This window comes from Sceloporus undulatus, chromosome 5, assembly GCF_019175285.1.
Source record: "Sceloporus undulatus isolate JIND9_A2432 ecotype Alabama chromosome 5, SceUnd_v1.1, whole genome shotgun sequence".
Classification (NCBI taxonomy): Eukaryota; Metazoa; Chordata; class Lepidosauria; order Squamata; family Phrynosomatidae; genus Sceloporus; species Sceloporus undulatus.
The window spans coordinates 46,817,310-46,830,200 of NC_056526.1; the positions used below are offsets into that span (position 1 = coordinate 46,817,310).

At 43.8% G+C, this 12,891-nt stretch overlaps 1 protein-coding gene across 5 annotated transcripts in view; it reads left to right on the forward strand.

The window, feature by feature from the left end:
* Nucleotides 1–3,323: 3,323 nt before the first annotated feature.
* ATP2B1 (ATPase plasma membrane Ca2+ transporting 1) overlaps nt 3,324–12,891 on the forward strand; it is an 85,646-nt gene continuing 76,078 nt past the window's right edge. For 4 of the 5 annotated variants that reach the window (XM_042466600.1, XM_042466602.1, XM_042466604.1 and 1 more), the window contains exon 1: nt 3,324–3,481. The gene's annotated coding sequence lies outside the window, so the exon portion shown is untranslated. Of the gene's footprint in view, nt 3,482–5,110; nt 5,274–12,891 lie in introns of those variants that run through there. The other variant, XM_042466601.1, reaches the window with a different exon arrangement.

The window sequence follows — 12,891 nt, forward strand, 5'->3', positions numbered from 1 at the left end:
TCAGAGGAAGGCAAAAGCAAATTTCCTCTGAACAAATCTTGCCAAGAAAACCCCATGATACGTTCTCTTTACAGTTACCATAAATCAGAAATGAGTTAAAGGCACACAACAACCTTTTCTATATTACATGTCCTACTGGATTGTTCATTATGGATCCCAAGCATCAGTTTTTACACTAGAGTGTTAATGAACACAATACAGTACAGAAATTATCATCCATTCCCATCTGTCACTGAGTGGGCTTATCACACACTGACCAAAATCTAGTTAACAGGGAGTGGTGCCCTGTCCTCCTCTTTCTTCTGGTGCAGGGGGCACAGGGCAGGCTAGTGGGTAGGAAGGGAGGGCAAGGCAGTTCGCTAGCTGCTGGTGGGATGAGGTGCTGCAGATGTCTGCCAACCCCTTCCGGGTCTGGTAGGACTGCTGGCAGGACTGAAAAAGGAGGTGATGGTGGATGGGTGGTCATGGACTCCTTTCCTTGTGGGGAAGAGAAGGAGCCTGTAGCTGCCACTGCTGTCTCTGTTGGCATCTCCCATTTCCAGCCCAGCCAACAGCCCTGACCGATTTGGAAAGGCCTGCTGGGCAGTGGCGGCAGTACTTCGTAGTGGGCAACCTGCAGAGGTGCCCTGGCTGACAGAGGGGTAGTGGCAAAGGGATGCACCATGCAGCTTAGGTAGATCAGGGAGGGCTGCAAGATGGTAAGGAAGGGGAGAGTGGATGGTGAGCACCCTTGCCTACCTGCTGCTGCTGCTGCTCCATCCACTATCCTCTCCCCTCCTGCTTTCCCCCCATCTGACACTGCCTGTATGGGATGGAGTTTGGGATGTTAGGCCAAATGGAGTTGCTGCAATGGCAGTGAGTATCCTTCTCTTCCACACCTCTCCCTTCGACCTTCTGCAGGGCCAGGTGCGATCCCTGGGGATCTTGTCCAGGACCCCTCCCATCCCTGTCTTTGCTCCATGGGCATAGGGAGGCAACCAAGACCAGATCCCCCACATGCAGCTCCTACTCACCGGAATTGCCTGCCTGAGAGTGACAACATGAGTTACCACACTGCAGTAACATCGACCCTACTGATGCCACTATTCTCCATCCAAAACTGTGACAGCAAAAAAATGTTCATTCCTGTTTCTTAAACAAATCAAGGATCTTAGGAGGCTTTGCCCGTTCATGACAAATGGAGGGAGAATATAAGACGACTCACTTGCAGGAAGCACATTTTAACAGAATTATCACAGGACCATCAACAGAAGCAGATATCAGATGAGTACTACATTTTATTTTCAACCCATGTATCTTTCTGAGCAGGACTACAAATGCACGTGAATAGAAGAGTTGGTCCATCATAGGAAACAAGAGCAGCAGTGCTCCAGAGGGCACCTCACATTTCGGTGGCTTTGACTGTTGTGGTGAACCAGACTAAGACCAATGAATCACAGAAGTACAGTCATCCCTCCATATTTGCGGCTTTGATATTTGCGGATTTGATTATTCACGGATTTGATTCATATGTTCTCTCTAGAAATCTCTAAGTCCTCCAGTGCAACTCTATGGTCAAATTTAACTAAAAGATGCACTGAAAGACCTAGAGATTCCTAGAGAGAATACTATACTAGCATTTGTAGCTCCTCCAGTTCAGTTCTATGGTCAATGTCTGTCAGATGTTGACCACAGATTTGCTCTGGAGGACCTAGAGATTCCTAGAGAGGTGTCCTCTCAGGTAAAAACATGGAGTTTTTGTTATTTGCGGGTTTTCCACATTCATGGGGGTCTTGTGCCCCTAACCCTAGCGAATATGCAGGGACAACTGTATTTAGACATGACAAGATAAAAGGGAAAAAAAGAGAAAATCCAGGATGGCAACTGTGACGGCCAGGGTCTGAGCAGGGACAATAATGGGAGAGATAGAAGACGGTATCTGATGTTTCTGGAATTAGTGCCAGGTGAAAGAAACAGGAAAAGTATATGGGCCTCTTAAATTAGGACTCTGCCCACATTTAGGCAGGTGGACATGATCCGCACCTTGGGTACGGTGAGGGTACTGTAGGCTATACAGTCAGCCCTTCTTATCCACAGATTATTTTATCCATGGATTCAAGCATCCACGGCATTAATTTTTTTTAAATGTATAAATCTCAAGGTCTTTCAGTGCAACACTCAGTTAAAAGTTGACCATAGAGTTGCACTGGAGGACTTAGATATTCCTAGAGAGAATACTCAACTAGGCATTTGTAGCTCCTCCAGTGCAGTTCTATGGTGAGACACTGACCACAGAGTTGCGCTGGAGGACCTAGAGACTCCTAGAGAGGCATCCTCTCAGGTAAAAACATGGTGTTTTTGCTGTTTAACATTAGTAATCAATTCCCTGAATAATCAAACCCGCAAATACGGAGGGATGAATGTATTTGCATCCTCTAGAATGGTTTTTAGAATGTGACAACAGAGTTTGGGGCTGGGCCCTTAGCTCCTGGGGGACATAAACCTGGCCCTTATTATTATTATTATTTTAACCGCCCTTCCTTGACAAACGGTCACGTGACACAAAGGCGACTCACCACCTCTCAGGCTCCCCCACCCGCGGTTAAAGACAGATCTGTGTGCGCATGCGCAGCACGCTCTTATTAACACGCAGCGCTCATTAAACTGACGGGGAAGCGGCGGCGGCGGCAGCGGCGTTGTTTCGCGGGCGCCACGCTCCCAAGCCTTATTATATGTGAAAGACAGAGAGGGTGGGAAGAGAACGCTCTCCCCTCATGACAACGACGGAGACCCAGCGAGGAGGGAAGGCCAGAGCGCCCCCTTGCTCCCTAGGGACCCGCTCCCGGCAAAGTCAGCGACCCGGGGACCCATCATCATCACCATCAAATGCTTGGGCCCTTCCCCCTTACGTCATGGAAACAAGCACGTCAGGGCATGGCGAGCCAATAGGAGGAAGAAGTTGAATGGGGGCGGGGTAAAGGCTATGCCCCGCCCCTTTGGGCAAAAATCCCAATCCCCGCCCACTCCTCCTTTTTTCTGGCCCCCCCCCTTTGCCTTGGCGCCCAGAAGGCCTTCGGGGGTCTCCCTCCTCCTCCTCCTCTAACCCCAGCGAGACCCTGTCACGTGACTCCGACTGAGGCGGAGGAAGAAGAGTAAGGCTGGAAGGAAGGAGGGAGGGAGGGACAGAGAGAGAGATTGAGAGGGGCTTTCTCCTCCTCCTCCTCCTCCGCTTCCAATTGTGGCTGGAGGCGACACGAGTCCCGGCCGTGAGACGCCTCCTCTTCACACGCTGCCTCACATCGCAGACGCCGACGCGGAGGGCGGGGCGGGCGGAGAGGCTCCCTCCTCCTCCTCCTCCAGCCTCGGGCGGGCTTCTGGCGGCGGCGGCGGCGGCTCGGGCTCCGGGGTGGGGTGGGGGGACCTCTGTTGGGCGGACAAGCCGGAGACGGCGACGGTGAAGGCGACACTGGCCGCGTGTGGAGGCTTGAGGAGGGAGCCTGAGGTAAGCGAGCCGTGGAGGAGGAGGTGTTGGGGCGCAGGTGGCCGCGTGTGGAGGGGATGGCCAGGGAGGGGGAAGAGAGCCAGCCGCCCTCCTTCTCCCGGACGACCTGCCTTCCACCCCCGCCCTCCTGTCCTCTCCAGAACCGTCCTCCATTTTGAGCAGGGCTAATAATAAGCACCGGCTGAGCCGAGGGCGTCCTCCTTTTCCCTGGCCTGCCCTTCAGCTCAGGCCAATGTCCAGGAGGAATGGCCAGAACCGTCCTCCATTTTGAGCAGGGCTCATAAGCACAGGCTGAGCGGAGTCCTCCTTTTCTCTGGCTTGCCCTTCAGCTTAGCTTTGTGCCCAGGAGGAATAGCCAGAATTGTCCTCCACAAGAAAACCACAGGTCCTCCTTTTCCCGGGCGTGACCCCCCCCCCCCCCAATCTCAGCCTTGTGTCCAGGAGGCATGTCCAGAACCCTCCCTTCCATTTTGAGCAGGGCTCATAAACACAGGCTGAGTGTGTGCGTGGGGGGTGTCCTCCTTTTCCCGGGCATGCCCTCCACTCCCACCTTCTCCTGCCCAGGAGGAATGTCTAGAACCGTCCTCCATTTTGAGAGGCCGAGAAGCATGCATTGAGACATGTCTAGGATCAGCATTCTAGTGGGTCCTGTCCTCCATGTTTTCCTGGGGCGTCCTCCATTTCGCGGTGCCTCGTCCTCCTTCCCCTGAGGCCAAGCCCCACAGCCACCGCCGCGTGACCTTGAGGGCAGCCGGGGAGCCACTTTCTGGGCTCAAGGGAAGAAGGAAGGAAAGGGCAGCCAAGGTCCCCCAGAAAGCCCTCCTTTCCTTTCCTTTCCTTTCATCATAGGAAGGACTGGCCAGACACCCCCCAGTTAGGTGAAGGTGCTTCTTTGGTCTCCTGGGTTAAGTAGCTGGGATTAGACGGTGGTGCTATATCTTATCCGCCCCTACAAGCCCTGGGTTTCCTTACCCTCCCTCCGGTGGTGGATCCAGGCAGCCTCTCCGGCTTTCTGAGGCTGGGCCTGAGTGCCCTGGAGGTGGACCAAGCCCTGAACTTGAGGCTCCTCTTCCCCCCTGCAAGCCTTATCCCATAGTCAGGAAGATAGGAGGATTTATAAAGGGGTGTATAGGTCCATTCCATCTTTCTGCACAGCCTCTGATTTATGGCTTAATGTGATTTATTAATGGCTCAGAAAACCCTATGGAAAAGGCATGGAACCCACCACAATTCGACAGAGGACTCGAAAGCACACACAACTGTCTATTTCTGTCATAAAGGGATTTCAGCTCTGCTCTTGGTGAATGCAGCTCAGGCCGCCGAGGCTGTGTCAACACAGCTTTATTTTCGGGGGGAGCATGGTGCTTTGGGGCACCGTCACTTCAGGCTTGCATGACTCCCGCTTCCTCTTCTCCTCTTTGCCAGATGGTACAGCTAACCTTTGGATGTTGCGGTTCAGTAAGAAGCCTTGCTGTGATGATGAGGTTTGTGGGGTGGTGGGTGAAGATTGCTTCTACCTGTGCTGCTTCGTAGGGGGGAAAAACCCCAACACTTCTGCTATTAGTGCCTGCATAAAATGGTACTTGGAGGATTGCTGACTGAGAATGTCTTCGTATATTCGTCTCCCAGGCACATTAAACCCATGGCTCTAAAAGAGTTGGATTATGATATTTGGACAGCAGCATAAATGGAAACTGGTTTAAAAAAAGTTGGAGTGTCTGACCTTGATGTTGCTAATACTGTATGTGTGGTTGCTCCTGAGGTAGAAACGATCCAGTTTTACTAAAACAAGGTAGGAGGTACTTAGTTGAAATACCTTTTCTTGACCTTTTTCACTGTGGATGGTTAATGTCCAAGCTTGGATTGCTTGTCTTTTAAAGAGCTGGTGTAGTATTGTAGTACAGTTTTATCATTTATGCATAATCACTTACTGGCCTTAGATGTGCCGCTGTTGTTAGACTAGTCTTCATACTTTCACCCTAATTTGGAATACTGGGGTTCTAATGACATGTAAGAGTTCATGGGAATAAAATATTGATATGCTACGAAAGGTGCGTGCTGTAGATATGTTCTGTAAGGGATGTTGATGGGAATCTTTTAAACAGTATGGTACATGGCCAGATATGGGTTATTAGCAATGATGTCTAAACCATTTGTGAAAGTAGATACAATGTACATCTCCAATCTACATATGTGGAGCTTTCTGTTCTTACAAGAGGTACCATAGGAACACACACATTCCGATAGCACACGCTTAAATATCTACAGCCAGTGCAGAAATTGTACCATCTTCTATAGTGAGGTTGATAGTTGGAAATGAATTTTCACTGTTGGATATTTTTGAAATATTTATCTTATGACTAAAATATGAAGAATTAGTTGTATGCATGAGAAAGAAACACCTTCCAATACCTTAGGGGTGTTAAAAATTTAGTACAGTACTTTAATACTTCATGATTGTAATTGTGGAAGCTTATGGGGGTTACTATAGCAGTGGCAACTGTTTTGAGATTAGAAAGAACTTCAGTTTTACTTTATCTTAAATATTTATGAAGTAGTAAATAAAATGTTTTGTCCTCAGACAGGAAATTGGATTATAATAAGTGGTGAAAGAAGTCTCTTCTCATTCTGAACTGATATAGCTTGCCAACACTTCGATGGGTGGGTTCATGCCATGATAGGAAACATACTTCCTAAGTGGCTTGAACTTGTGGAACAGGAGTGAAGTATGGCTATGCACAGCAAGGGTTTGAGTGTACTTTAAAGGGGAAAGAGTTGTTTCATAGTATTGACTACCAATGCCTCTTCTAGAACTATTGTATGATTATAATTTTTCTTAAGAGGAGAGATAATTGCATGTTGTTCTTATGGAACAGGTGAACAGGATCTTAGATGGTATAAAGGAGATTGAAATGCATGCTACATGAAACCTGAAGACTTCTTCTGGGTAGCCATACTCATTGTATTGACTTCCAAATGTCAAAACCTGCATCCCAGAGTCAGTAATTAGTCTACTCTGTCATAAAGAACAGCCACCCCTAATTGACTAGGATTAGTGCTTCTGCCTTTTACAATGGCTATTTCTGGACAATATTACAAATATGTGTGTATGTGTACTAAATTAGTGTTGCATATTGTTTTTCCTTTCTGTTATTTCCCTTTGATTGGCCTTAGCAGAATTATAGAATAGTTGTGTTTACATTGCTGTTTAATGTTTCATGGAGGCCATAGACCGCAAAATCTGCAATATACTCTGATTATTGTGCCAATGTATAAACATGGGATTCCAAAAATCAGTGGAATTCTCCAGGAATTATTTAATTTCTAATTCATAAATATAGATTACTTTGAAAATCATTTCAAAACCTGAGTTTTAAACCTTGTGTTTCAGCATAAGGTTATACTCGCGGACATAGGTTTTAAAGTTAATTGAAATTTTCCTTTTTCTAGATTCCTTAAGCCACCAATTTGTTCATTTTCTTAAATACTGACTTCCTTTTGAAATGTTTCATGTGTGGGCCATCATGGAAAGAATAAATGGGGGAGTATAACATTTGCCAGATGAACTGCAGTGGGAAGGTGATAAGAGTCCATGCATCTAAAGACTTGTATCTGTCATAAAAAGAAAGCTAGTTTGAATGAAAGCCCCGTTCACTTAATACCTGATAGTAAATCTGCAAACTTTAAAAACTAGTAAGGGATGATCTTTCCCATGAACATTTATATGCTTTTTTATTACTGGTGCACAAGTTAGCAGAATCTTGTCAAACTAATACCTGTTTTGTGGCAGGGAAATTATCTTTTGGTTTGATGCTAGCAATTAGACCCTTCAATGCTTCTCAGTTTAAAGACAGTACCTATATACTCAACTATAAGTCGACCTCACGTATTGAGGGCAGACTTTTGGGCCAAAATTAGGATTTTGATATAACACGTGTATAAATTGAGGGTCAAACTAAGGGCATGTAACAAAAAACGAACACAGCAAAGAGAAACAATGCCAAAGAACACCCCCCCCCCAAGACATTCAAAAAGGCCAGAAGCATTCCTTGGTAGAGAGAGTAGAGGAGGTTGGTGCTTCTTTTATGTTCTCCTGGGATGGATTAAGCTCTTACCTTTCACCATTCTACTCAATGAAGGGGATGGCTCCATTTTTGATAAGTTAAGGTAGAATAGTCAAACATCAAGCCAAAAAAACTGGGTCAACTTACTCATGGGTCAGTGTAACTACATTGACCCATGGATAAGTTGACCCAGGGTTTTTGGGTTGATATTTTGATTAAACTTTCTAGACTTACTTATACATGAGCATATACAGTACTATTGAAGATTAGCCCAGTCCCTATGAAGATGGTTTGAATGATGTCTAGTTCCATTTGTGTCTGTCTGTCACACTGGAGTTAATGTAAAAGCACTATAGAATTGACTGTAATGTTTGAAATTACTAGATACTTCTGTGATTGGGTTTGGGTTAGCATTCTTTGCAGAAATAAAATGTATGAATTAAGCAGTCCTTTTTCTGTTTGTGGAAAAGAAGGATGTAGCTTATCTAGTACACATTACCAAATAGAATAACAATCTGATAGCCTTTGCATTTTGTATAACTGAATTTTTTCAGACCCAGTGTTGAACTTAACAATAAATTCAGTTTTTGCTTTTCAGGAACAGCAAAACATTTTGAAAGGAGACGAGCACTAGAAACTGAGCCCACATAATAGCAAGTAATAGTTCAGTTAGGTTAGAAAAATAGGATATACTTACCCTAGGAGAGATTTGCCATCCTTTACCATGTAGGAGAATAGCTTTGGAGTAATTTTAAGTTGTGAAACCGTTCATCAGCTATATCTAGAGATAAGATTTCATGCCTTTTAACCTGAAGATGAGAACTCTGTAATATATTGTAGAATACTTTGACAGTACAGATGAAGTTTTGGTAGTTGCAGTGTTTAGAGATCTTTCTTCCTTTAGACCAGTGGTCCCCAAATTGTGTCCTTTAAGAGATTTTGGACTTCAGCTCCCAGAAGCCTCAGCCATGTTGGCCAATAGTTTGGGATTCTGGGAGCTGAAGTCCAAAATACCTTAAAGAGCACAGGTCCCTGGTCTATATATATTTTAAGACTAGTGCAAAACTTTGCTGTTTGGCATAAATTTAGTAGATAGTTGTGCTTTTTTCTTGACTAACATTTCATGAAGTTTTGAAGTATAATCAGATAAACAATCAACATTGAAAAGCAGAAGTTGACAATCCTACAACAGTATTGCTTAATCTCTAGAACTGCTAACTATCTTTCAAGTTAGGGAACAACATTGCTCATTTCTCTTCCCTGAGCATTTTCCCTCTTCTGCTATTTGTAATCTTCTTTGGTCTTGTTGGGGTAGGACTTTATCTATTTTAAACATGCAGTCATTTTTGAAAGTAACTATATGTTTACGTATCTTGCATTGGCTACATGGAAGAACATTTTCAAGAAATCTTTCAGGTCACATGTCTCTGCCTTGTCCTCAGCTGTGACATTTATTACATTTCAGAATACAGGTAGATAGTAGAAATCAGTGAGGGCTTTTTGCATTTTTATCTACTGAAGGATTTATTACTATGGCTTGTTACAGACTGCCAAAATAAAGCTGCTTCGGGTCTCTTTGGAGGTATGCTGTTCAAATGATGCATGCATCCTAAGAATCCGGAAGCTGGACCAAAGCTACACTCCAGTGCTTAGGAATGGAGTGTGGCTTTGGCGTGACCTCTGGACTCTTAGGACCCATGCATCATTTAAATAGCATATCTCCAAAGAGACCCGAAGCAGCTTTATTTTGGCAATCTGTAACAGGCCAGCGTTAACATGAAAAAAGTGTGTGTCATATTTTAATCCTTCCTGCCAACACCTTTTACACATCGTAGTGCATTTCTCTTTTTTAGATACGATTATGGATTGTCTGTGTCTTCCTGTTAATGTTCTCGGCTTTGATTTTTCTGTCTGTAGCTTGTTGCATGGATTCATCACATTCTGTTAGCATTTCTTATTGTTTCATTATCCTATGGAGTTGGTTGCACTTCTGCTTATCTCTTTTTTCTTTTCTAGTCTGCATCTCAGTAAGCTTTCCTGCACCTTCATTTCTAACTGTCCCTCCTGCTTGTTCATCCTCTGTGCAGTTGTGTTTTTGTGTACCTAAATCTGCTCATCTTTTTCTCTTTCCACTCTTTTGTACTCTGAAATACCACATTATGCTTTTTTCCAACCTCATAATTATCATTCCTATGTTTCTGCACTTACATTTTTCCTAAAGCCTATTCTTGCTTTTGCAACCACTAATCAAGAAATTAAAAGCTTAGCATTTGTATGAATGAACTGAGAATCCTTGCTTGCTACTCCAAAACAAACCAGGATTCACAAACCATGAACAAATCCTGTTTTATGATACTAGTTTGTAGTAGGAGTGACAAACTAGCATTCTCTCTTCAGGTAAAGTACTGAGCTAGTAATTAATAACAGACGGTAACTGAAGTACATTGGTGGGTCTGTGCAGTCTGATTTTAAAGAGAAGTATAGGGATCCCTCCATCTCTTGCGTCTGTTGCTTCTTAGGGAGGATGGCTGCTAGTTGGTTTGCACACTTTTCTGTTTTGAAGGCCTAAGAATAGCTGCTAATAGCTGTGTGTGCACAGGGCTGCGTGAGTGCTTGCTGCCATTGAAAACAGAGGGGCTTGAGATTCCATGGGGTTTTTTCATCCATGGCGGGGGGAAGTCCAGAAAGACACCCCCACAGTGCCCACTGTATTTGTAATTTAAGAGTGATTCTTGGCTGTGTTTCTTCAAGAAGAAAATTTATTTTTCTGTAGAGATCCACAAATATTGGCTTAGCATAGTAATCAACTGTTAATTGTAGTTGTCACCTTGTTCTCCTTCATTTCTCTGAACCTGGGTATGGGAGGGGACCTTCAGGTGAGAAGTAGAAAATGAATTTGCCATTAGTTAGTGGCTGAAGAAAACCCTGATATTTCAGCTCTTCAAAGCTTCTTGAAGTTGTAATAGCAACTTTTCAGCTTTACTGATTGAATATATATATATATATATATAGAGAGAGAGAGAGAGAGAGAGAGCAAGCAATGTGCCTTATTAGAGTTTTGATGAACTAGATTTTAAGACAATTTTTAAAGAATGTGTGTTACCTTTAATTGTATTACTCTTTAGATCATGTTACTGTTTTACATTTTATAATGAACAGTTAAATCTATTTTATCTATATGCTGCCCTGAGATCTTCAGATACAGGGTGAAATATAAATATTTTAATAAATAGCCTCACATGATCAGTCTTTCATCTTAATTTCTGTATCTTCTTGATGTTTCCCGCTTTTAAATATCTCTCACAAGCCCCCATATGCCTAGATTCTTCAGTTGATTTTATTTCTTTTTGTATAAAAACTACTATGTTTCTCTGCCAGGCTTTGTTTACATTGTTTTTTCTGATTAGTGAGTACTGTTAGGAGGTACAGTGGTGCCTCGGGTTACGAAATTAATTCGTTCCGCGGCGCCATTCGTAACCCGAAAAGCATTCGCAAGCCGAAGCCCCATAGGCGCTAATAGCGAAAGCCGCGATTTGGTGCGAAAAAGCGCCGAAAAGCACCAAAAATTTTTTCGTAACCCGAAATAACCTTCGTAACCCGGAACAATTATTTTCAATGGATTTTTTTTCGTAACCCGGAAATTTCGTAACGTGGGTATTTCGTATCCCGGGGTACCACTGTACTTGGATTAATCTGTTCTCCAATGTGAATGGTAGGTGAGTAGGTTACAGTTCTCTATATAATTCACAATATTGATGTCATCAGATTTGAGATCCAGATTAGCTTTTAATATGTATGCTTCCCATCTCAACATCCCTGATCTCTGTGCTGACTCCTATATCTCAGATAAGTGTCAAATATTAATCCTCTTATGACCCTAGACTATGCTGATATACAAAGAAAGCTGGAAGTCATTCATTGGACCTTTGATGACCTGGTGTACAGTTGGGGTGTGTGTGTGTATGTGCGCGCGCGCGTGTGTGTGTATTCAGGCTCCCAGATTTGTGTCTACTAATACATAGAATACTAAAAAGCAGATTAATTGCATATAAAAGCTGGGGCTATGTTTGATGGCTGAACCATTCCAGCTACTAACTAAAGCAGTTTATGTTGCCAGAATTCTAGTGTGGGTTTTCCTTTTTTGGCAGCGGAAAGATGCCCATTGGATGTCATTACTGTAGTTGGTAACTGTGGATTGGTCCAGATGATTAATCCCAGGCTAATAAAGGTACTAAACCCAGACATGTAGTAGAAAATGAACATGTCCAGGGACTGTAATGAGTTCTTACCTGTTCCTGTTTGCAGTATCTTATTTTTATAACGCGAAATATATGTCTTACCCTTCTGGATGACTTTGCACAGATGGTGCAATTGCAAGCTCATGAACAGTTGTATAAGAAGAGTGAAAGGAAACAATCTGAACCAAGGTTTCATTTTGTTGTTGTTTTTGTTTTTTTTACTTGTTGGATTTTTTTTAATTTGCTGGACTAGATTCTGAATCTAGATTCTGGCCCTCCAGGTGATGATGGACTACAGCTCCCATAACCTCTGACTTTTTTGTGTGCTATGATTAAGCTAGCTAAACTGTTTTGAGGCTCATCATAGTTGTACTCAAGTACAATGTGTATGAAGTGTTCATTACTGCTGTAGACTTTTAAACAGAGGAAAAGTAAAAAAAGGTAACTTAGGTGCGTTCCGCATGTGCCAAAAGTACGTGCTCTGCACGTACTAGGGTTAGGAAGGGGCGTCCTTTCCAGCTGCCCCTAACCCTAGTAAGCGCCGAGCACGTACAAAATGGCAGCACCCACTCTACATGGGCGCCGCCATTTTGACATAGCGGACGCTTAGCGTCTGCACGTCTCGGCGCCATTATGGTGCCGCAAGTGTGCCAGTGGCGCTTTGCGGTGTCATAATGGCGCCGCAAAAAGAAGCCACTTTTTGTGGCTTCTTTTTGCTGCGTGGAGGAGTTGCGTGGTTTGGCTGCTGAGGCTCCTCCGCGCAGCAAATGAGGGCGCCAGCAGACCGCCCTTTTGGGCTGTCTGTAAAGCGCCTAAAATTTTAAAAAAACACCAACAGTGTTCAGTGTATTTTATTTATTAGTTATGTTATGCAACTTATAAACCATTGTAGATTTAAGGAAAAAGTTGTAAGTGGTGTCCAAACAATTAAACAATAAAATACTTGGGGGGGATAGAAAATATCAATGTGATTATATCAGTAAAGCCACATGTTATTTACATGAGGATAGCAGACACCAGAAATAAAGGAATATTGATGTGTGCTTCACAGCAGCTGCTAGGCAATTCCAGAGAACAGTAATAGGTATGTGATCTCCAAACAAAGTAC